This window comes from Pinus tabuliformis, chromosome 9, assembly GCF_031772625.1.
Source record: "Pinus tabuliformis cultivar Carrire ecotype Pingquan chromosome 9, CPIR1, whole genome shotgun sequence".
Classification (NCBI taxonomy): Eukaryota; Viridiplantae; Streptophyta; class Pinopsida; order Pinales; family Pinaceae; genus Pinus; species Pinus tabuliformis.
The window spans coordinates 1575870502-1575894404 of record NC_142307.1 but is presented as its reverse complement, the minus strand read 5'-3'; the positions used below and the strand labels follow the sequence as shown (position 1 = coordinate 1575894404).

Genomic DNA, 23903 nt, shown 5'->3' with positions numbered 1-23903 from the left:
TGGAATTCACGGGTAGATCTTGATGTGGTTCTGACTCCAAACGTGACCCAATCAAGCCTGCCTGTTACCCAAATGGCGAACTCAAGTATGGTATGGATTTGAAGAGTTTATACGAGGAAGGGGTGAATTCTCTGCCTGTTACCCAAATGGCAAACTCAAGTATGGTATGGATTTGAAGAGTTTATGCGAGGAAGGGGTGAAATCTCTGAAAAAATAGGGGCATTGGTAGTCAGAGACCCTAGGGGCCTAGCGGAGGTTAACGACAAAGTTTCTGGACATTAAGGAAACACATTTTGAGAAACTAGATGACTTCAAGCACCAATAGGAGAACCCATATCTTCATTATCATTTTTTTTTAAATTATATGGTTTCCTCAATTTGCATATTTTCCACCCTTGATTTTGTTTATATTATTAGTTCAGTTACAAAGTCATAATGGTGTTGAAAAATACCTAATTTAGATTTTTAAGAATTTAAGTTTCATCAAAATCACCATCTTTTAAAAAATTATTTAATTGAGATATCTTTGATATCAAACTTATATTCTAATGAATGAAAAGGTAGTTATAGGCATTATACATTTTTCAATTGGAATGTTTTCACCAGTAAAACTACCAAGGCTACATATGGCTACATATTGGCACCCTAGGCTACATATTGGCACCCTTTAGATGGCACCCTTTACCAAGGCTACATATGGCTACATATTGGCACCCTTTAGATGAGACCATATTGATGTTTACAGTTTTCAAAACACATTGACTATAAGTTGAACTCATGTACGTGATTATTTATTGCAACTATTATGGGTTTCTTCTAGATCCAAAGAACCATCAACACTTTTGGTATAATATTATCCCACTGTCTGTTGCTCACAGTTCCCATTTTCTAGATTTAAGACACCATCTTGCCTCCCCTTCAAATTTATGGCTGCAAATTATAGCTCTATAAAATCCCCAACGCATATGGGAGGATAATTTTTTGCAAGATGTGAGTTTGCAAAGTGGCCAATTGGTTGTAATATTGCATCAAAAGCAATGTGTCCAAAAACATGTAATTAAAGACAAATAAAATTAGTTAACGTTATTGCAAGGTATAAAACATTGTTAAAAATTTCACAAAAATAAATTTACAAAAGGGAGAATGGGTTGAATGTCATATTCAATTATGAATCATAATTCTTATCACCTTTAGCAATAATGCATGCTTACAAATAAAGAATTTCCTGGAACTTTACAGTGACAAAGACAAAGTATACAACTGGCAATCAATTCACATGTAGTTACGAAAATGGAAATCCATAGAGTCTAGCTTGAATTAGTTGTATACATGTAATGCACTTGTAAAGACTGGTGAATTCAGTTCATTTCTAGTTTGAGTATATCAAATATAAATATCACATTCTCCAATGGTTTTAATAGCTAAAGTAACAAATTAATAATTCTTATCAATGCACTCACAGTGGAAGAAACCCTTCATAAGCTCTTTCCATCTTGGCTTGCCACTTAAATAGTTGCAAGAGTTCTTTTAGTGACAACAATTTCATGCATTTCAGCTTGGAAATCACCCCCTCTGTAAGCCACTCAAGCCACTTTGTAGAAAATGCAGACCAAATCGATATGTTAGCCTTGTAATTCAAATTCTCAATAAGCCTCAAATTGATATATTTGTAAATAGTGAAATTTTGAATCCTACTACATGTTTTCCAGCTTGGATCAACAGGGAACCAATGAGGACACGAACTTCAACTTTTTGACCATTTCTCAACCAAATGTAGAGTCATAAATTTAAGGTCATAATGATAACCTTCAAATAAAGTCCCTTATTTTCCATTACTTAAAAGATCACTCCCTGTAGAAGTGAGCAAGTGAGGTCCCTCCCATCATCAATGACAAAATTAAAGGGAAACAATTGGTGGTAATAATGCCCAAAATTATTGCAGATTAATAGAGGTTTAGCAACTTGAAAACTTAAATTGGGATATGTCCTAGAAGAATTTAAATAAATATTGCAACAGTGAAATAAATGAATCTTTTTAAAGCCCAAAACCAATACCTGCCATCTCTTCCACAACCTACCTAGATAATTGAATAAATATACTGGAAAGGGGGCCAGTAATAATGTAACAATTTTTTTTTTAAATTAACAGAAAATACAAGTACTATGAGAATAAATAAGAAATCATATATCTAGATCACCTCGATAGTTGATATCATTATAGAATCCCATCCATCCATAGTATCTTCTATTGTGGGAACCCTTCTAACACCACAAGATCATAATTTAACTTTTGGATATGAAGGAAAATATAGGAGATCGTGAAGAGAATATGATTTAGTAATAAAGCCTAGGAATATTTTCTAAAACAAGGAAACAAAGGTTGAACACCAAAATAAACATGGCATCTTGTATCAGACCTTAAAGCACGTCTCTGGTGGTAAAGGGTCCACTCTCCACATGCACCTCCATTTGGAATCAACACCAATAGGAATATGGGTCGATATTCATTTGGTACATCTTCCATTTTCATTTGCATCTCTTTATCTACTACATCTCTAGGCAATTCAACTCCTTTTGGTGTCACTCCTACCTACTCTCCCATATATTAAAGAAAAGATAAATTATGATGTATCAAATCCCATCACCATTCTACCTCAATTTATGGTACATTTGAAAATATTTACAAACATACATTGTAAACATAATTTATAGTCTCGACTCTCAACTATTACAATTGAAGAATGAGATTATATACACACAACATAATATGCACTTGTTATCTAAGGATTTCCACCTATGAAAATATTTCTTTCGTCTAATGCAACAATTAAGGAATTCGGAAACATTGTAGATGTCAGCTATAACTACATTCATTACAAACAAAATACAACATATATGAACAAACATAGAATATTAAGCGCTTATCAAATCAAGCATTCGACATAAGATAAAGAAGCACATTGTAGTGCTAATGTACATTACATGAGAGAAGCGCCAAGATGATCATTTGATATATTCATGACTCTTACATAACCGTGGAATGAGTTTTTAAATATGGAAATTTTTCTCATATTTGTTTCACTCGCGCTCTTGTTCGCCTAGGTTACAAAGCAAGAAGCATTGGCATCATGACTCTAGAATTAGAAATTCATTGCCTTAAGCTCCATCTACCAAAAGATATTAAGGAGTATGTCCTCATATACGTTAAGAGTAAGATATTACACTAACCAGTGTGATATATCAATTTTCCCAACACTTGTGTTGGGCCCTTTGTTCTGATTGGAGACACAATTGCATCAACTCAGCCGACAACAAAATCTAGGTTGTGCTAGCTAGAATAAGGACAAATGTTAAGAATAAAGAGAACCAAGATTCACAACAATTAGGGCTAGGATATCAGGTCATGATGCAAAGCTTTGAGGAACAACATGGTGGGAGACTATAGGTTGTTAGAGATGCATGAGCTGACTACTAGTGGATAAAATTGATTTCACAAGTAAGGAGCCAATGACATGGGTGAACCTTCCTGCCTAAGGGTACAAATATTTATATATAGAGGTTTTAGACCCTTTTGAGTTGGATTTTACATTGGAATGTGATGGGTGGGTTGATAGTGAATATTAAGTTTGGTATCCAATACCTTTTGTGAATATATTTTTCTCTTTGCAGTAATGAAAAACCTATGATGATCTTCTGGATATTAGTGAATATTACTGGAATGAACCCACCATTTCAAATACATTTTATGGTGTTATCAGAGTATTCCAATGATGCCTTTTGTCTAATTTCATACTCTTCTATTTCTACCATTAATTCTAAGATAATACTCTCATAAGACAAAAAAAACAAATATAATTCCCTTATGACAAATACATTATTCCCTAACATGCATGTATCTATCCTCACATTCTTAAGACACATTATATCAATTATGAATTAAACCTAGAAAATAGGCATTAATTGCAAAACTCCCATGAAAATATATTTACAATAACTTTTTGAATTTTTGCACTCAGAAATCTTATTAGTTTTATAACCAAGTCATATAAGAGTTTAAGTAAGAATTAAAGGTTCTGTGAAATAAACAAAATTGAGATCGTTGGTTGTCATTTTCAACGTACAATTGAAAAGGGGAGTTGCAATTCCCATTTGTTTTTTAAGAGAATTCTTATCAATTTTACTAAATATTGTGAAGGGAAATATTATGAAGGGCACTTTCTTTCACAACAACTTCAACAATTTATATATATGATTGACTAATCATCCTAGGTAGGGCTCTAATATATGCACACCATTTATCACTTATGGATTTAAGAACAATTAATTATTTATCCCAGTTAATAATGTTTAACATATCGATCAAAATATAACATATATTGCTCATACCTATACAATGTGCTTGTGTCATTGCACACTACCCTATATAAGAAGAATATGATTACAATTATCTTCATATATCTCAACATATGGTTATCAAAGGAAGAAGTGTTCTCACCATAAAGGATTCTTTCTCATATTAAATATTGTTTTTGGCATCTCTATAATTATAAAAACTGACTAAGAATGTGCAAATGCAAAGGTTGACTGCACTCAGAGAAGTTAGAAGCCAATAAAAGTAGTGTAAATGAGTTTTATTCAATTTTCCTGCAAACTAGTAACTTCCCTTGCTTTTGTAACTAAGATTCTTAGTAAATGAAATAAGGATGTTGCTAAGGAAACTACCAACCCATAAAACACTAAGATACCGATACTCATATTGCCATACTTTTGGTAGCTGTTTGAAATTGAGACAGGCTCCTCCAACTATGTTATTGGTGTAGTCCTCACCTAGCACGGGCATCCAATGCCCTATCATATTGAGACACTTTCCAACACAATTCAAAAGTAAATCACCTATGATAAAGAGATATATTCCATTCTGCAGGCTTGTCGGTAATGGAAGCATTACATTCTGGGGAAGGCGACAGTCATCCACATTGATTCCTGACCTCTTTAGTTTATATAGACACAAGGGAAGTTGGAGAACGATCCCTATCAGAAGGGGTCTATATATCTGCAACAATTCCACTTGAACATTAAATACAAAAAGAGCAGAATCAAACATGTTGTGGACTGCCTCAATCGGCTCCCAGTTGCAGCACAGACTATTGTTGTCAACTCTCGTGGCCACGAGATATATGGATGGTCAAAGCTATACAAAAATGATCCACAATTCACCTCCACATACCAGATGCTAATAGATGGTAAGAAAGTTCCTGATTTCCACCTCCATGATGCATTGCTATGCTACCTGTGCCACCTCTATGTCCCTTTAGGCGAGTATGCCAAGATGATCCTGGAGGCACACTATAGTCGAGTTGTAGGACACTTTGGTGTGGAAAACTATAGTCGTAATAAAACAATATGTTTATTGGCCAAAACTCTGACAATATTGTAGGAAATATATTATATCATGCACTGTCTATGCCATCGCCAAGCCAACCATAAAGAAGCAAGGTTTGTAACTCCTCTTCCTACTCCTATTTAGCCTTGGGAATCCATCTCCCTAGACTATCTATTTGGCCGCCCTTCTACCAAGCATGGTAATGACTGTGTATTTGTGTCCGTGGAAAATTTTTCTAAGATGATTATATTGGTGGTCTGCAAGAAGAGTATCATAGTGGAGGACACTGCCAAAATCTTTTTTGAACAAGTGTGGGTAAATTTTTGGATCCCGCACACCATTATATCATATCGGGATAGGAAGTTCTTGAGCACATTTTGGTCAAGCCTCTTGAAAATATTGGACACCAAGCTCACCAAGTCAATTGCATTCCATCCCTGGACTGATGGCCAGACATAGATCATCAACATGATGATAGTGCAAATACTCCACATGTACACATAAAAGCATCAACGAATCTGGGATGAGATCCTTCCCTATGTGATAAATAGTTATAACAGAGCTCTCCATAGTTCGACTAATGGCAGTCCCTTTCAAGTGGGTCTAAGATTTCGACCATTATGTCTGATTGATGTTTCCATGCATCATGCGACTACATAAACAAAATCCACACATGTACTATCTGAGGATGCTAAATCAATCAGATTTATTGAATGCATCCAACACATCCGCCAATAAGTTCATGACCTCTTGGAGAAGTCCAATGCCAAGTACAAGCAATGACATGATCAACATTGGGTTCCACACAAGTTTTAGGTGGCCAAAAAATTTTGGTTGCATTCACAGAAAGAACAACTTACTGGAGCCCATCAAAACTTTAGACGAATTCAATATGGGCCTTACACCATTAAAAAGGTTGTGGAAGAAAATTATTTTGAGCTCCTTATTCCCCCATTCCTTGGCCTACACCCAGTGTTCAATGTGGACTGCCTTCAACCATACTTTCCACCATTACTGGATAGATCAGACATTGAAAAAAACCTCATGCCAAAAAAACTCAGACTGCATGGAACATGCCACAATTGATCGATAATGGACACACATATCAAGAACACTCACTAGTAGAGGATCCAACTATATCGGATTCTCAAAGTTGGCCAACTCCTACAAAAAGGTACTTTTCTTGGCCAAAATTGAGACATGATGTTGGGAAATATATCAGGTCTTGCATTGCCTCTATCATCGCCAAGCCAACAATGAAGAAGCAAGGCATGTATACTCCTTTTCCTACTCCCATCCAGCCTTGGGAATCCATCTCCATGGACTATTTGTTTGACCCCCCTTCTACCAAGAATGGTAATGACTGTGTATTTTTGGTCATGGAAATTTTTCTAAGATGGCTATATTGGCGGCCTACAAGAAGAGTATCACAACAAAGGACACTGACAAACTCTTATTTAAATGAGTGTGGGTACATTTTGGGATCCTACATACCATTATATAAAATCGAGATAGCAGGTTCTTGAGCACATTTTGGTCAAGCTTTTGGACATTATTGGTGATCTGAAATCACCCTTTAATGACCTCAGAGAAATAATGAAGGTATTACATACTTAAGTGTTGGGGTGTGCCTATGTTATTTTATGCAACGGATCAATAAGATTGCGAAATACACAGACACTGAAACAGTAAGAGAACACAGTAAGAAAATACATAAACACAAAAAATTTAATAAGGAGTTCACCCAATCCTCCTGGGCTATGTCTCCTGGTCCAGCCTCTAGTGGTGGCCTTTTCTATTGTGTCTTAAAGCAGAATTTTTACAATAAGGAGCTCAATTTGAGTCTCACTTAACAGAGGATGATCAGTAGGATTGTACTTGGATCTCCCAAGTCTCTAGAGTACACAGACTCCCCTTGTTGAATCTCGACCTCAACTGGTCTCAGTGGTATGAGTCCAATTTGGTACTCAATACCTGACAGATATACACAAAAGAGTTGCTTGAACCTCTCAAGCCTTCTCTAGAGTTCACAGACTCTCGGAATCTCTCTGTCTCTGTCTGCTCAATGCTACCTTTGCTCTGCAGGTCAGCTCAGCTTCTCTGTTCTCTGCAATTCACTTCTTTCTTGCCTCTCGGCTTTCTGCTTCTCTTCTCTACCTCCTTTAATCTTTGTCTATTCGTGGCTTAAAGCCAATTTGCTCCCTGACTGTTTGTTTCCGCTTCCCGGCTCCTTGGATCACCTGCCCTCTATCCGTTGGAATTCCCCTGCTCTGCGTCATCATCATTGTATAACGCTTCACAAAGAGATGGCCACTTGTTTCCTCATGAACTGAGTGTCAATTCTCTTTGAACGGTCGTTATTTCCGTTGCTCCAAGATTTCCCATGAAACTGATTCCTCTGCCAACTCAGTCGTCATGTCGGACTTCAAATCTCATATGACTCAGCCTATTTCCCCATCGAATCCAATCATCCATCAAATCATTTCTATGCCATTGATTTGGAGCCTCCAGATCCTACTGTCTCCATCCATATCGTGTTGGTAAGTAGCGTGACCTTTACCTGCACGATGTGAGCAGTTTTCTCTCTCATCCGCCAGACGCATGTCACCCAGTGTATGGCATCGAGTGGGACTCAGTTGAACCCGCTTACTGCTTGAAGCCCTTCTGATATCCTACCGATTTTAGCGCAGGACTCGCCTTCTGACGGAATCGGCGATTTCCGTACAGTTTTATGCTTTTTCTAGTGACTAAGCGCTTGGGGCTTTCCTTGACTGAGCGGGACGCCCTACGATACGTGATTACTGCTAATCGCGTATCAAAAACTACCTCTGTTTTTTTATTTTGCCTCCCGTTTGTCAATTTGTGCCAGTGCACGGTCACCATGGGCCAACGGTCTGCGCACTTTGACCAAGGGTCCTTGTTGTTCCGTGCTGACCACAAATTGCCATTGTTTAGAGGTTATTCTGATAAGCTTGATAGTCATAAGATTTTGAAGCTTGACATAATTTGAAACAGTCATGAAAACTTAGATAATGTTTAAGGATATAATTCGGATCATGGCCTTCCCACTGAAAAAGCTTTTAGACCACCAAAAGTTGGTTTTCAAGCATCGACTAAGTGAGGGTATAGCTGTCACACTTGTCCAATATTTATCCATTTTTCACTACTTGGCTTTGAACCCTTGAGTCCAATCCTGAGTTACTCAACATCTCCCCTGCGCGTCGTCCTCACCTTCCTATCCAAAACTGTGTATTCCTGCAATTCATTGAGATATTCAGGTAACAGATCATCAATAGAAGGTAATTGACTCTGCTCTTTAAGATCTTCAATTAATGAAGGTTCAAATAATCTCAAGCTGTCTGCATTAATGACTGAGTAGATGTGTATGTAAGCTGGTAAATCAAGGCGAAAAGAATTCTCACCAATTTTCTCAAGTATCTTGAAAGGTCCATACCTTATTGGATTTAGCTTTTTACCTTCACCTTGCATTCTCGCTTTCCATCAGTAATCGATGGTTTGGCTGAGAAAAGTGGCCAGACAAAGGAATTAAGAATATTTTTGGCAAAAAGATTTATTTGCAGCTTGCCACCTGTGATAAAAATAAAGTCAGATCAGCAAACAGAATAAACCCAGTCCAAATTTTTCAAGAAGAGTTTTGAGAGGTAAAACAAATGGCAAGGCTAACATCATGCATTACCCAGAGTTAAACTGAATACTATATGCAGAAATGAAGTTAGTAATTCGTACTTACCAGAACACAGAGATGACCATTATTGTTTGCATCAGTTTTCAGAACATTGTACCCTTTGAAGCTCTTTCCTGTGCAAAAGTGAAAAATCAGAAATTTATAAATTTTTGAAATTTTAATTTATCGCAGCAGACTCACCTGCAGCAAGGTCCCATAACTTGATCTGGCTATCAAACTCAGTATTTCCAGGATAATAGAAACCGAAATACTATTCAGAGTCTCATATTGACCCATGATAGCTGGTTAAGCTAAATAACTTCCTTAAAAACACCCAGAGACATTCGGAATGGTGGCCAAATGGCAAAACAACTGAATTTGCCCTACTTGACATACCAATTCAGTCTGGCATAGTTAAAGTAAAATTACCTATATTCCTTTGCATAGACAATGAAAAAATATAAGCTTTGGATAATGGTTTTATTTGCAATTCATGAATTCGGGTAACGAAGGCACAGTTGACATGAAAATATTAACTAAAATAAAATTACAGTGTCTGTGTGAAGATGCCATTACCAGAATGCAATGCAAATTCCAAGTGACAAATAATCGAATGAAACACTAATTTAATTTATTTCAAATTATCTGGCATTTTTTGGGCTTCGTTTAATACAATGCAAATTAAAAAATGGTGTTGCGGCCATTCAAAACGCTAAAGTTTGCAGAGTTGCATGGTGTCATCATGCACAACGAATGTCATATTTCTCATTTTAATATTTGAAATAAAAATTATATATTTTAATAATAAAAATAAAATAGTGTTAATAATAAATAAAATCAGATATCGACACGTTAAAGTTTGCATGCAGCCACTTGCTTCTCTAACACGATTTTAAATCTCAACTCTCAACGCTGGAGGCTTATTTGCTTCATGATTATCTGCGCATCCAGCAGAGAAGCTATGGTTCTAAAGTGCTTGAGCTTTGGGAGAGGCTTTCTTGAAAGCCCTCTCATTAGCAATCGAGCGTACTAACGTACCTTGACAGAACAGAACAGACCTCATTAGCAATCGAGCGTACTTAGGTACCTTGACAGAACAGAACAGACCTGGATCTTCCTTTGAAGCCTCGAAAGCCTTGCCCCTCCGTCAGATGGCTACAGTTCGGCTCCAGGACCCTCACCATATCAGGACTTATTTGACACGCCCCTCACGGACTACGGTCGAATAAGGGGTGAATAACAGTGGCGGCTGTGTGTTCATCTTCTTCCTCTCTGCGGCCTCCTGCCGAAACCCCTAACCGGTCTTTCCCCTAACCGGTCTTTCTTTCTCGTGCAAGAAACGAGTGGGTCTAACCGCCTTTAAATGTCGGTGCCGAAATACTTTCTGCGGCACACATCAATATGCCGAGAAACACCTCTGGTCGTGAAGCAATCGCCAGGGCCAACCCTGTCGTTAAGGGTTTCAAGATTGACAAACTTTGACGGGCTTTACATTTTTTCAAGTTATAAATGATAGAGAGTTAAGAAAATATTGAATTATGCGATTCAGCTACTTTCCCGGCCGCTGGACGGAGTTCGCACATAGCCGAAGCTGTGGGAAATGACTACTGGGGCTACAGGGGACCATGAGGGCTTCGCTCTTTTTTCTCTGAACCAATAGATGCGACAGAGAGCGCTTCGCATGCTGGGTAGGGCTTCGCACTTAACTGGCTAGGGCTTCGCTCTTCACTGGCTAGGACCTCGCTCTTTTTTTTCTCTGAACTAAAGGTAAGCACTCTCAACTGATAAGGACCTAGCTTCTAGCCTTGCTCATTCTGATGATCGTCATCGTGATCCAGTTCCCCTATAGATCCAGTTGGTTCAGTCAATGAAGCAGTTGCTTCTGTCGATCCAGCACCAAAGATGAGAAAACCAGAATCCAAGTTCCCAGCCAGAGTGGAAGCATAGCCCGTTGATCCCACAGAGACAAAGGTGGGTACAGAGGCACAGTAGGTAAGGACATACGCAGTGGTTCACCTTGTTGGGCATTCGAAATCGAACCAGCACCGTAAGCAAGCGAAGCAGCACCATAGGAACCCGTTCAAGGCTGTGAAATGGGGACGGAACCCGTTCAAGGCTGTAAAATGGGGACGAAACATGACACCTCCCGCCATGCATGGACACCTGTAGCACCTACTGCACAACACCCGGTAACATGCTCAAATAGCCTAACCTGCAAACCTTAGCCTAACCTGCAAACGATTGTGCCGATAATACAAATTAATGTTAACATTAACATGAGACCGTTGACGGTCAATGATAATGAACAGGACCTAAAGCAATTTAGGCTATGCTCCAGCCTCATTTAGGCTATGCTCCAGCCTCTTCCTCCTCGGGAAGAGGCCAAATAAGATGGCAAAGCTTCAGCTCCAAATAAGACTTTGGTTATCCCGGCACATCCCGGCACAACGCGTTTGAGAACTTTGTAATAATCACCATATAACAGAGGACTAAAACTTGAAACTAATGCTAAAGCAAGGCTGTTCGATTACTATAGTCCCTGCCCATTGCTAGATGGCAGGGACTAATAAGAAAGAAATTCAATTTGCACTTATTGTCCTTTTGTGTTTCAGGGAATTGCACTATTATGCGAATGTAATACATGACATTGCTCAATGCCTACATATTGTTGACATATCTTCTCAAGAAATAACCATAATGAATTATCATGTGTATGAAATACAAATTTATGGTATTATTGTATGCAAGATCACCTTTTGAACCGAACATTGAATTAAGATATTTACGAGCATAGATCTATTTTAAATAAGAATATGCCACAGAGGTATCTAATTTCTCGGCTTACAATAAATTCAAATAAAATTTCTTTCTTATTCCATAGACTCCAACTGTGAGATCCAAAAAAATACATCACTTTACCCCCAACACGCTAACACTTAGCAAGCCCCAACTATATAATATAAGAAAGTCATAGGTATCCCAAAGGCCAAAAGGGAATCTAATGGAAAGAAGTGTCCGAGTCAGAAGCCTTCCAATCAATATATAAATATATAAATGTGGCTTTATTATAATTTTTAATTGAAAATCTTCAATTAAATAGTAAAATTTAAGTACATCTCTCCCAATCTAAATTGCTTATTAGCATAATTTACTACCATTATACGTCTTGCATTATTTAACTAAGAATACGAGAGAAGATGAAAGGTAACTAAGAATATGAGAGAAGATGAAAGGTGGTACAAACCAACATATTTTTCAAACACCTAATCCAACATCAGTACGTTATAACTTTTTCATGAACATATCATATTTAGAAAACGTTTGAAAAATGGTTTGCAAGATTAATAAGAAAATCTATATATGCGGTTGTGCTCGGAAAGAGTGGGCGATGAAGATCTCCACTATGCGAGTGTGCTGTAGAAAGAGGGATAAGATTTCACTCTTTTGAATTTTTTGCGTTAAATGAGAAAAAGGAATATTAATGGAGATATTGGTATTTTTTTACTAAATTTTGTGAAGTGAGTAAAAGTAGCTTTAACCATTCACATGTTTTTTACAATATAATTTCTTAAGTCTATTTAATATCTTCATTATCATAAACACCAACTTATATCCACCTTAACTCCACATCTACCAAACTCTGAGAGGGATCAAATCTATTTATCACTCTCAGCAATTGGTAGATCGGAGTTAAGATGGATCTAAGCTAATAGAATTTCCCCCTTTAAATAGTCTATGCTCACATGAATACCATGGTATTACTATGTGTCAATACCAAGAGTTATCATAATCCTCGAGATTAAAAACTACTAGTAGTAATTTATAAAAAATAATAAAATGAATAATTGATTTTTATTTTTTTTTATAGTTGGAACCCTAAGAAAACCATAAATCTTTGTAATTTGATTCTTTTCTCCAAAATTTTAGAGCGGTTAGATGACGAATGCAACGGGAAATTTTTGTGAGTAGAGTTATTTAGAGATCTGTATTCCAGAATCATCACATAAATTACAGTCAATATGGTTCATCCTTATCGTCTTCAACTTGAACCACATTAACTGGTTCTAAACTGTCCTCAATTTATATGATGGGTCCAGTTGAAAGATACTTAGAAATTACATTTTTATTTAATTATTAAAACTTTTGCGCACAAATTAGTAAACACATTGGTAATACTACTTACCAATCTATTCCAAACACCAAAACACCAAAAAATCATAATCAGTAATATTAAAATCTTCAAAAGTTTTAAATTTTTATCAAGAATAAGTATTTTTTCATTTTTATAGTCTTTTATCTTGCCCTGCAGAGAAACGATCCAGAAATACATGGCCGAGATAAGTGGTCTGTCACATCAAATTATGTACAGTTTGGGTTTGGACGTGGGTAAGCACTACGGATCATTCACTTTTGATGGGAAACTGCGCTTCAATTTCTACCATAAACTCGCTGAAGCAGCACTAGATCACAAGGAGATTTTCTACAGAGCTCGTACAGATCTCAGCTGCTTTACGATTCTCTACGAGGATGATGTGGGTGGCCTCCAGATTCGAACAAAGGAAGGAAATTGGTATGATACTAAGCCCTTGCCTGGATCATTTGTTGTTAACATCGGTGACTCTTTACAAGTGAGCAATTAAGCTTTTTTTTTTTTTATTGTTTTCCATACACCGCGTGCCAGTCAACTAGGTTTCGGTTGTAGAACATAGGTGGGATTATTGTAAATCTATTTGAAATACGAAAATTTCAAGGTTTGAGTTGGTGATAAAAATAATATTCAAACGGGAGGGTGGATATTGATTTTTTTTAGTTAATGTTAGTTTGAATGGCAGATATAGAATAATGGTATGGTGGATATTGATTTTGTTAGTTAATGTAACTTTTAATGGCAGATGTGGAGTAATGGTAGATATCGCAGCTCAGAGCACCGGGTGTTCATGGCGGATCACAACGGAGTAGGTTGTTTATAGAGTTCTTTTTGTTTTTTACGGAAGACTCAGAAATTCTTGCTCCTCGAGAACTGATCAGTGAGGAGCATCCTCAGTTGTACAGGGCAGTTACAACTAAAGATCTCAGGTTCTTGCTCCTCAAGAACTGATCAGAGAGGAGCATCCTCAGCTGTACAGGGCAGTTACAACTAAAGATCTCAGGGTGCTCAGAAAGAAAGTTAGCCCAAGTTTAGGCGGAGATATCGCTTACGTTCGACTCTGAATTCATCGATGGAGTTTATTAGCTGCGCTCCCAGTTTTACCTTCTCCCGGTTTCTTTAGTGTGATTGAATTCTGTAGATTTAGAGGCAGACAACGTATCAATCAAAATTAAAACATAAAAGCTATAGTTTCTTTTGTCGTTGACGGTTGAAATTAACCCGTTTTCTATTATTGAAAGGATGGAATCCATTTTCATCCATACTTAGTGCAACTAAATTTCGCACCATACCTTTAAGATATAATAAGTCTTAATTTTGTGAATCATGCGATGCTATAATGTAATTATACAGCAGCAGTGCTTGGAATATTGTGCATATAAAAGTTAGAGAAATATAGTTTAGTTTTTACTGGGTCTGACAGGAATATATAGATTATTTCTGATGTTAGTAAGCTAGGTTGACATTATACAAACCTTGTATCAGTATCGGACAATCAGGCCCATAAAATATAATAATCTTTTATGTGCACTATTTACAAGATATTGATTGGTAGCACTTTAAATAGGCATTATGTGCACTATTCCCAAGATATTGATTTTTAGCCTATGAAATTATGAATCTAGAAATAGACAACTTTATGGTGTAGTTTAATTTATAGAAAATTAATTTTTTTTATTGGTAAAATAATTCTAAGAAAGTATCTGATTTTTTGTTATTTCAAATGTGTTTTTATATATAAATGGATTTAGTTTGGGCACTCTAATTCTACAGATTAAACAACTTAAATTCAAGTTTTTAAAAATCTCTACAATTTGATTAAAAATAACTAAAAAAATTATTGTTAAAAATCATTTCACCTATAAATTAAACTATGCCTAAATTATTTTTTCTTCTATTCATAAATAGTTTTAATAATAAATTTATATATCATTCAAACACAGGACTAGATATCCACTCTACTTGTAAGAGAGACTCATAAATAGTTTTAATAATAAATTTATATATCATTCAAACACAGGACTAGATATCCACTCTACTTGTAAGAGAGACTTGGAGATCATATGATAGTTGGATGCCATTTTACACACGCTCCTAAAAATGACAATCTTGGTCAGAGATTACATGATGAATTGAATGACAACTGGAAGTCATTTTACAAAGCCTACTATGAAATGAAACTCAGTAAATGAAATGATAGTTGGAAGTCACATTACAAAGCCTGTTCCTAAATAAAAACATATGACTTTGATGAGATTGGATCTTATACCAATGGAACGACGCAAGAAACAAAGCGATAGCTAAGGCCATTTTAGAACGCTGTATGCAATCTTCTTATTTTGAACTGCCACTTCCATAGACAAATATCATAAATTTTTTTGTAAGTTGGATTTTTTTGTAAGTTGGATCTCAGAATTATATGTTATTAATGTTGTTGTTATTATTATTATTTTGGTTTTATAGTGTCATTTTTTTTAAATTTAGAAAATTTACTTTTTATTTCGCAAAATTTTTATATTTTTTTGAAAGTTTAGAAGAATAATTAAAAAAAAACTCCTTATTCTTTTGAATGGTAATGATAATAATCATGATTAGCTTTTAGGGGTGCAGTTTGGTTTTAACTGTGAATTGTGCTTGGGGGCGGTGCACCTGGATGTTATAATAGCAGTGGTCAGGTATTGACCCTGCGTTTCGTGAGTACAATAACCAAGTCATCAGGTATTAACCCTATGTTATGTTTCGCCAGTACAATAACATATAAAAAGAAATGGTAAACAAATACATTTCAAATGTAAATTTTATTATTAAATTTAAATTTTATTATTATTATTATTATTATTATTATTATTATTATTATTATTATTATTATTGTGAAATTTAATTGAAATAATAATAAATATTTTTTAATAAAATTTGAATTTATTAATAATAAAAATAAATATATGTAACTCAAGTCGTGATGACTGTGGAATGAAGTCTCACTGAACTAGAGATCTTAAGTTTGAATCTTGTGTTACCCTTCAAGTGAATAATAGATATGTAAACTTGAAAATCAGAGAATCCTATCAAACAAACAAAAAAATATAATAAAAAAAATTGTAATAATAAATCTATATTTTAACTAATTATTATAATAAAAAATTTATTTTTTAAATAAATAATAATAATAATATATATTAACTTATATGCCTTAATTTTTAATCACATTTATTAATGTGCTTATATGATATGTAAGTATTTTGTACTTTTCTATTAATCTATAGTTCTAATATATTATTTTCCATTTCCACTCTTGTCCATTAGCTTTTTGGTTCACTTTTTAATATTATCTTTGCGTTAATGGGAGGTGGCTTCTACTTCTACATCTATCATTTTATTTTCAAATGACTTTTTGGTTTACTTTTTAATTTTATCTTTGCATTGATGGGAGTTGGCTGCTACTTCTACAATTATCATTTTGTTCGCAAATGAAATAAATGTCAATGGATGGTGATGTTTATGGTTCTATGGTGTATAGTTCTCTGTGTTCAACATTCGATTTTATAGTTTTCCGTGTTCAAAATTCGATTCTATATTTTTATTAATTTTAACCCAAGGGCTTTGATAATGGTTTTTTTTGTTAAATCCATATTTGTTTGGGTTTGATTTTGCAAAAAGTTTTATAGTATAATATTGTAGATTGAAATATATGATTTTTTAAGATAATTTATTTTATTTATATTCAATTTAATTGATTATCAAATTGAACATGTTATTGCCATTTGCCTTTATTAATGTGTCCATTACCTTCATTAATTAATCAGAAATACATAGATCACATCAAGGTGTAAGATGGACATTTATGATACAATTTGTTTTGGGAAGGTGATAAAATTATTTCTAATGAGTATAATCATTTTATATTCCTCTTTATAAAAATGGTTAATGATTAATATAATCTAATAAAAAATATATTATTTAAAATTACATATATAATTTAAAATGATTATTCAAAATCACATATGTAATTTAAAAAGATTTATTAATGGTATGTGAGAAATATATTTTTATTTTTACATTATATTTTTAAAGAGTAAAGGTCATTTAGGTTTTTGTGCGAACATAAATACATATGATAGATTTTACACCATTAATGAATGAATGATATTCAAAATAATAAGATGTTTGTAATACGAATAAATATAAAAAATTTCATATTCACAAACCAAGGTATAATAGAAATTTATGATAGGACCTCTATACCCAAGCCTAATAATAAAATTTTCATAAAACCATATCCACAAATTATGAAAAGCCAAATGTAAATTATTAATAATTATTTTTATATTGCAATACAAGTAATGTTAATTTACAAAATTTAATAATGGGTTTAATTATAATTTAAAATTAATCTAATTATAACATTCTAAATTTCTTTTTTTCCTACTATAATTTAACTATATTAAAACTAAGCCGCAATGACTAGTTACTATGTAGCCTTTGTTTAAAGATGTATTAGGTTGCTTCCCTCTACTTACCTTATTTTTCTAAAGGTTGTTTCTTCCTCATAAATAAATATAAATAATCTATTTCCCACCTTATTTTTTATCAATAAATCAATGTGTTTATGTGGGCAATTTTTTTTCATAAATATCTAATATAAGATTGTAATTCACAAAAAAAATCCAACATATTTTACCTTTTGTAAAAGCTTTACTTCCTCTTCCTCCATGGTTAATAATGTTCAATATTATATAATAATATATAATATTTGTAATATATTTGTGTGTATATTTCTTCTTCCCTCTCTATCCCCCCTTTGTCTTTGTGTTTATCTCCCTCCTTCTCTCCTTCTCTCTCTCCCTCCATCTCTCTTTATCCTCTCTCCATCTCTCCCCCATCTCTCTCTCTCTCTCTCTCTCTCTCTCTCTCTCTCTCCCTTTGTCTGTCTCTCTCTTCTTCCATCTCTCTACCCTAAAATCCATATCCATGCCTCCCTCCATCTCTCATTATTTGTCTCTCTATCTCACCCCCCCAAACATACACACACTCTCTCTCCATATCTATCTTTATCTCCCTCCCTCCAACTATCTATCTCTCTCTTCTTTCCTCTCTCACCCCTCCATCTATATCTTTGTCTACCTCCGTATCCCCTTCTTTGTCTCTCTATCTCACCCTAAAGAATAGACACTATCTCTCCATATATATCTATCTCTCTCCTCTGCCCTCTTCCTCTTCCTATTCATCTCCCTCTCCCTCTCTTCCCCTTATCTCTCTCTCTTCACCTCCCCCCCTCTCTCTCTTCCCTCCTACTCTACTTTCTCCCTCACTCTCTCTTCATTTCTCACTTGTCACTCCATATCTCTCTCTCTAGCTTTCTGTCTATGTCTTTCCTCTTCCCTCTTTCTCTCTCCCCGTCCGATTCCATCTCTCTCTCACTTCCTTTCTCTCCCACCTCTCTCTTTCTCTCTCTGCCCCCTAACTCTCTCACTATATCCATGCCTCTACCCTTCTATGTCCCCCTCTCTCCCCCCTTCACTTATGTTTCTCCCTCCCCCTCTCTCTCCCCCTTATCCCCATGTCTCTCTCTCTTATTTCCTTCTCTCCTCTCTCCCTCTCTCTCTCCATATCTCCCTTTTCCTCCACCTCTATCTCTCTATATCTTTGTTCTGCCCTCCCTCTCTTATTCTCTCTCTCACCTCATCTCTCTCTCTCTTCCTTCATCTCTCACTCCTCCCTCTCTCTCTCTCTCCATTGATCACTCTCTCTGCCCTTCAGCTCTATCAATATATCCCTCCCTCTCTGATTCTCTCTACCCCCTCTTCCCCCCCCCCCCCCCCCCCTCCCTCCCCCGCCCCCTCTCTCTATCTCTTTGCCTATCCTCCTCTCTCCATCTCTCCCCTTTTCCCTCTATCTCCCCACTCCATTAATATGATTGATAATTGTCACTCTGTGTAATCAATAATATATGTACGATATAATATAATAATACTTGTAATGGAGATTATTATTATTATTATTATTATATATTGGAATAATAATAATGAATATTATTGATCATTACACCAATAATAATATATATATAAATAATCTATCAAAGAAACAACAGTATGTTAACTTTAAATTATAGATAGACCAATTTCTTCTGATCAAATTGGTATATTTGTGTCATAAATTTTACATTGTGTATTTTAAATTTTACATTTTTCATTTTAGCCCATAAACACACATGCACTCTCTCTCCATATCTATTTATATCCCCCTCCCTCACTCTCTTTGTCTCTCTCGTCTTCCTTTTGTCCCTCCATTTATATCTATATCTCGCCTGTCTCTTCTTCTCTCTCTCTCTCTCTCACCCCACACATACACACTCTCTCTCCATATCTATATATCTATTTATCCATATTCCTCTCCTTCTCTTTCTTCCCCTTCTCTCTTTTTCCCCCTCTCTCCATCATCCATCCATATGATCAAGAACTGTCACTCTCGATAACCAATAATATATCTAAGGTCTAATATAATAATACTTATAATGGAGATGATTATTATTATGATATATTTGAATAATAATAATCAATATTATTGATTATTATACCAATAATAATATATAAAGAAATAATTTTTCAATGAAACAATAGTATGGTAACTTTACATTATAGAGAAACCAATTTCTTCTAATCAAATTTGTACCTTTATGGATTATATTGTACATTACATTTTGTATTTTGTATTTTACATTTTGCATTTTATATTACATTCTCAAACAAATTTACATATGGGAATGCATGAAACTAATTTCACTTTTTCTCTCAGCAAGAGCACTTATGGAGTAACCATTTTAATCCAAAACTTTATTTTTCTACTACATTGCCCTACTCGGAGAGTATACTTTATCAAAGCACTAAATAGTTATCAGTCACAGATTTAGTATCATAGACCTTTCAAAAAACATTAAGTAAATAATTTTCAATTTATATCCAAGTTGCACCTTTTTTTGTTACATTTACACATTATATGTAGATATGTTCCATATTTTCTTAATCATATTTAACTAGTATACTTAGAGATCTTAAGATAGAGATTATAAATTTATAACGTTAATTGAGCCAACATATAAATATTAAATGTTTGCAAACATTTACACCACTAAAACATTACCCCATAATGGACACCTCTCGGTGCAATTATTTTCACTATTCTTTAACTTATATTTATAATAAGCCCTTTTATCACTTTAAAAATTTAAAGCTAAAAAGAGTTGGTACTTACATTTTTGTTTGTTTTAATTTTATGCTCTAATTCTATTAAATAACTTTATAGTCTTTAAATGTTTTAATAAGTTTAGTGTCTTGTCACCTTATTATAATGTAATTCATAATAATATGTTTAATTTTTAATATTTTATTTATTTATTTATTGTGATTAGAACAATCCACATGACATGGGTTGATTTTGACCACTATTATTATAACTTTTAGGTGCCTATGTATGTCTTTTTCATAAAAATGAGTAAGCCAAAAGAATTTAAAGCTCAAATTTCTTAATTCACAATAATTCATTTTTACGATACTTGCCAATTAAACTGTTTTACACAACTTTGATTTTAGATATATTTATTTATATTTAATAAAATTAATTAAATAAAAAATCTAAATTATTTTTCAAAAAACTTCATAAGAAGTACTTTGTCACATGAAAATCAGGGACAATGGTGTTAGAAAATAGAGAGATCAAAGAGTGATTACACACAACACAAAACACACACTATGATATCTTTATCGATCACAACAGTTACACATATATAGGACATAAATATCTGACTTCCACACTTCTAGATCATGACTACAACTCATATATATGAAACAACAACTTCTAGATTGACGCTTGGGAACTCTTAGTGACAACTAAAAACAACACATGGAAGAATTACTTCCAATACCCTCCCTTAATGCTTACATGAAAAACATTGAGAACACATTACAACAAGGATAATCTTTGGCTGACTAGTCTTCATCAGCACTCACATACACTCTGGAATCTCGCAAACACTGCTCTTTCACCATCACATCTTCAAGGTATCACTTAATCTCCATTTGAAACGTAGCCACCTCTGACCATCGTTGATGAACTTTGCAATATCAACAATATTGACACCTAGGATCGTCGGGGCTTCTGCAGTAAGAGTTGTCTAGTAATGAACCATCCTATGGACCAACCACCATCTATCGGTTATTTCAATTTTGACTAATTTTCAATTGCTAGGTTGGAGGCCTCGATAGTGAATTTGTTCAAAATTTGATCAAAAAACTTGACCTTACTAACACAAGAGTTGATGTTTTGAACACCAGGGCTTCCAGTTTAAGAACCAGCAAGCCTTTTTATAACCAATAAAAACACACAAGAATTGATGTTTCAGACACTAGGGCTTCCAGTTTAAGAATCACCAACCCTTTTTATAACCAATAAAAACACAAAAGAATTGATGTTTTGGACACCAGGGCTTCCAGTTTAAAAACCACCAACCATTTTTATAACCAATAAAAACACAAACACCAACAACCAAAATGTACAGAGACAAAATCAATGATTTCTCTTTACTGCTCTATGTAGATCATATAAAATATAATAATAATAACTTTGAAAATTGGTATTTTCCATCAGATGTGCAGCTTTTGGATCTCGATCTTTCGATAAAGAATACTGCAATATTTTATTAGTTCAGATATATAATGAAAAATGCCAACATTCCACCTACATGTCACAGTTGTACATATTGAACCACTTGATAATATCGAGCACCACCATTTAAAACATGTAGACATTACTCTCAAGTGTAGATCTACACTAGATCAAACCAAATCTATGTTGATCCATATTTTTCACAAGCATATATCCTCTTCTTTTACAAAGATTTGTCCATAATGGAACTTCACACAACAACAACAAAACTTGATCTTCGCAATTCTCCTTTGCATGCAACTATCCACAATCCACACACAAATCAGATATTCAAACAAATAATAGATCAAACACTATATTAAACTAATTTATTTATAAAGGAGTATCATGGCTAAAATTGGATGATTTCATCCCCTCTCATGAGAGAGTCAAGGCTGAACCAACTTTGGTACCAGCGAGTACACACAAAACAAACACACACTGTGATATCTTTATTTATCACAACAATTACACATTTATAGGACATACATATTTGACTTACACACTTATTGATCATGACTACAACTCATATAGCTAACACCAGAAAATCATACATGCATTTGTATAATCCAAAATATGCCCAAAGTCGTCCAGCAGAACATACATGTGAAGATTTTCCAGCTGAAAACATTATGAAAGTTCAAAATTTTAATTTCTCCTAAGGTCTAAAGTATTGAACTGAAAAGTGATGACTATGCGGATTTTCCTTTGATCGTTGTGCGACAATGCAACATTTGCTTCAAAATTTGTGTGGTCAAAGAAAAGGCCAACTCAACAAATTCAGGACCACTTTCCACACTTGGAAGATGATTCCCTGACATGTTCCAGTTAAGGACAATGGAATTTGAGTCGCCCTGAAGATATGCAACCCTCAAAGGAATCCTCTTGTCCTACTCATAAGTCATTTTCATTCATGAACCAAGAGAGGGAAGAGGGATTCAAAAAATTCTATATAAACAGGCCATGGGAGGACCAAAGAGAAGAAAATGTTATGTTGGCCAAATTGCTATTAGAGTAATCCTTCATTTCATTATTGAAGCAGAAGAAGTAGAGCACTATTGTGTTGGTAGAATTTCTTCTTAACAATCCACCAGTCTAGTGTGGAGAGGATTTCACCATTGAGAGAGCCTTGATACTTCTTTGATAAAGAGGAGAAGGTTGCAAAGAGAGTGAAGAAAGGAACCTCCTTGCTGAGGATATTTTAGCACCATAGCTCAAATAATTCTCTTCAACTGTTTAGTATTCTTCTATCTGTATTCATCTTCTACCACCAAAGTCAATAAAGGGAGCCATTTTCCATAATTGTGTTGACTTGTTTGCTTCATTAAGCATTATTTGTGTTTTTATCTCTTTGTTTTATTTTATGTTTTTATATGCATTTTTTTCACCATTTGCAATGCTTTGTTTCTTCATGCTTGTCCACTGACACCAACCAAACAGTTTGTATTTCTTTCCATGGAACAACCAACTACTAAGAAGGTATTTGATGTACACCATTGCTACAAAACCACTACAACAATATTGGTGACTCCACTATTGTATTTTATTTACTCTAACAATTGTGTTTGCAAGACCCTATCTTTGCATTATCACCTCACAAGGCATTCAACATCTCTCTGGAATTTTTGTAGGGCCTTTTGGACCTATTGGTGGCTGAGAAACTTGCTTCTTCATATTTTTTCTATCGACTGCATGAATTTCTTATAGATAGACGCATAGGCTGCAACTTTTTCTCAGATAGATATGCAACTGTGTCTATGCATGTAAAAACTCGCGTAGTTTCCAGAAAGCAAAAAATTCCTTGTAATTTCACTTTTTTCAGGTGATTGGTAGCCATTAGTGAATTACCTTCACCTTTGCAATTTTTTTTTCCAGTTAGTTTAGATTACTTACTTTCTTTACTAATCACATTTAGTAGAGTTATTATATTATATTTATTTTATCTGCAATTCTTACATAGCTTAATTAGGGGGAAAAGTAAGTGGCCAAAT

The 23903-nt window shown here is 34.6% G+C and overlaps 1 pseudogene; it reads right to left on the bottom strand.

The window, feature by feature from the left end:
- Positions 1–853: 853 nt before the first annotated feature.
- LOC149154705 (uncharacterized) lies at positions 854–2536 on the bottom strand (annotated as a pseudogene).
- Between the last annotated feature and the right edge of the window lie 21367 nt (positions 2537–23903).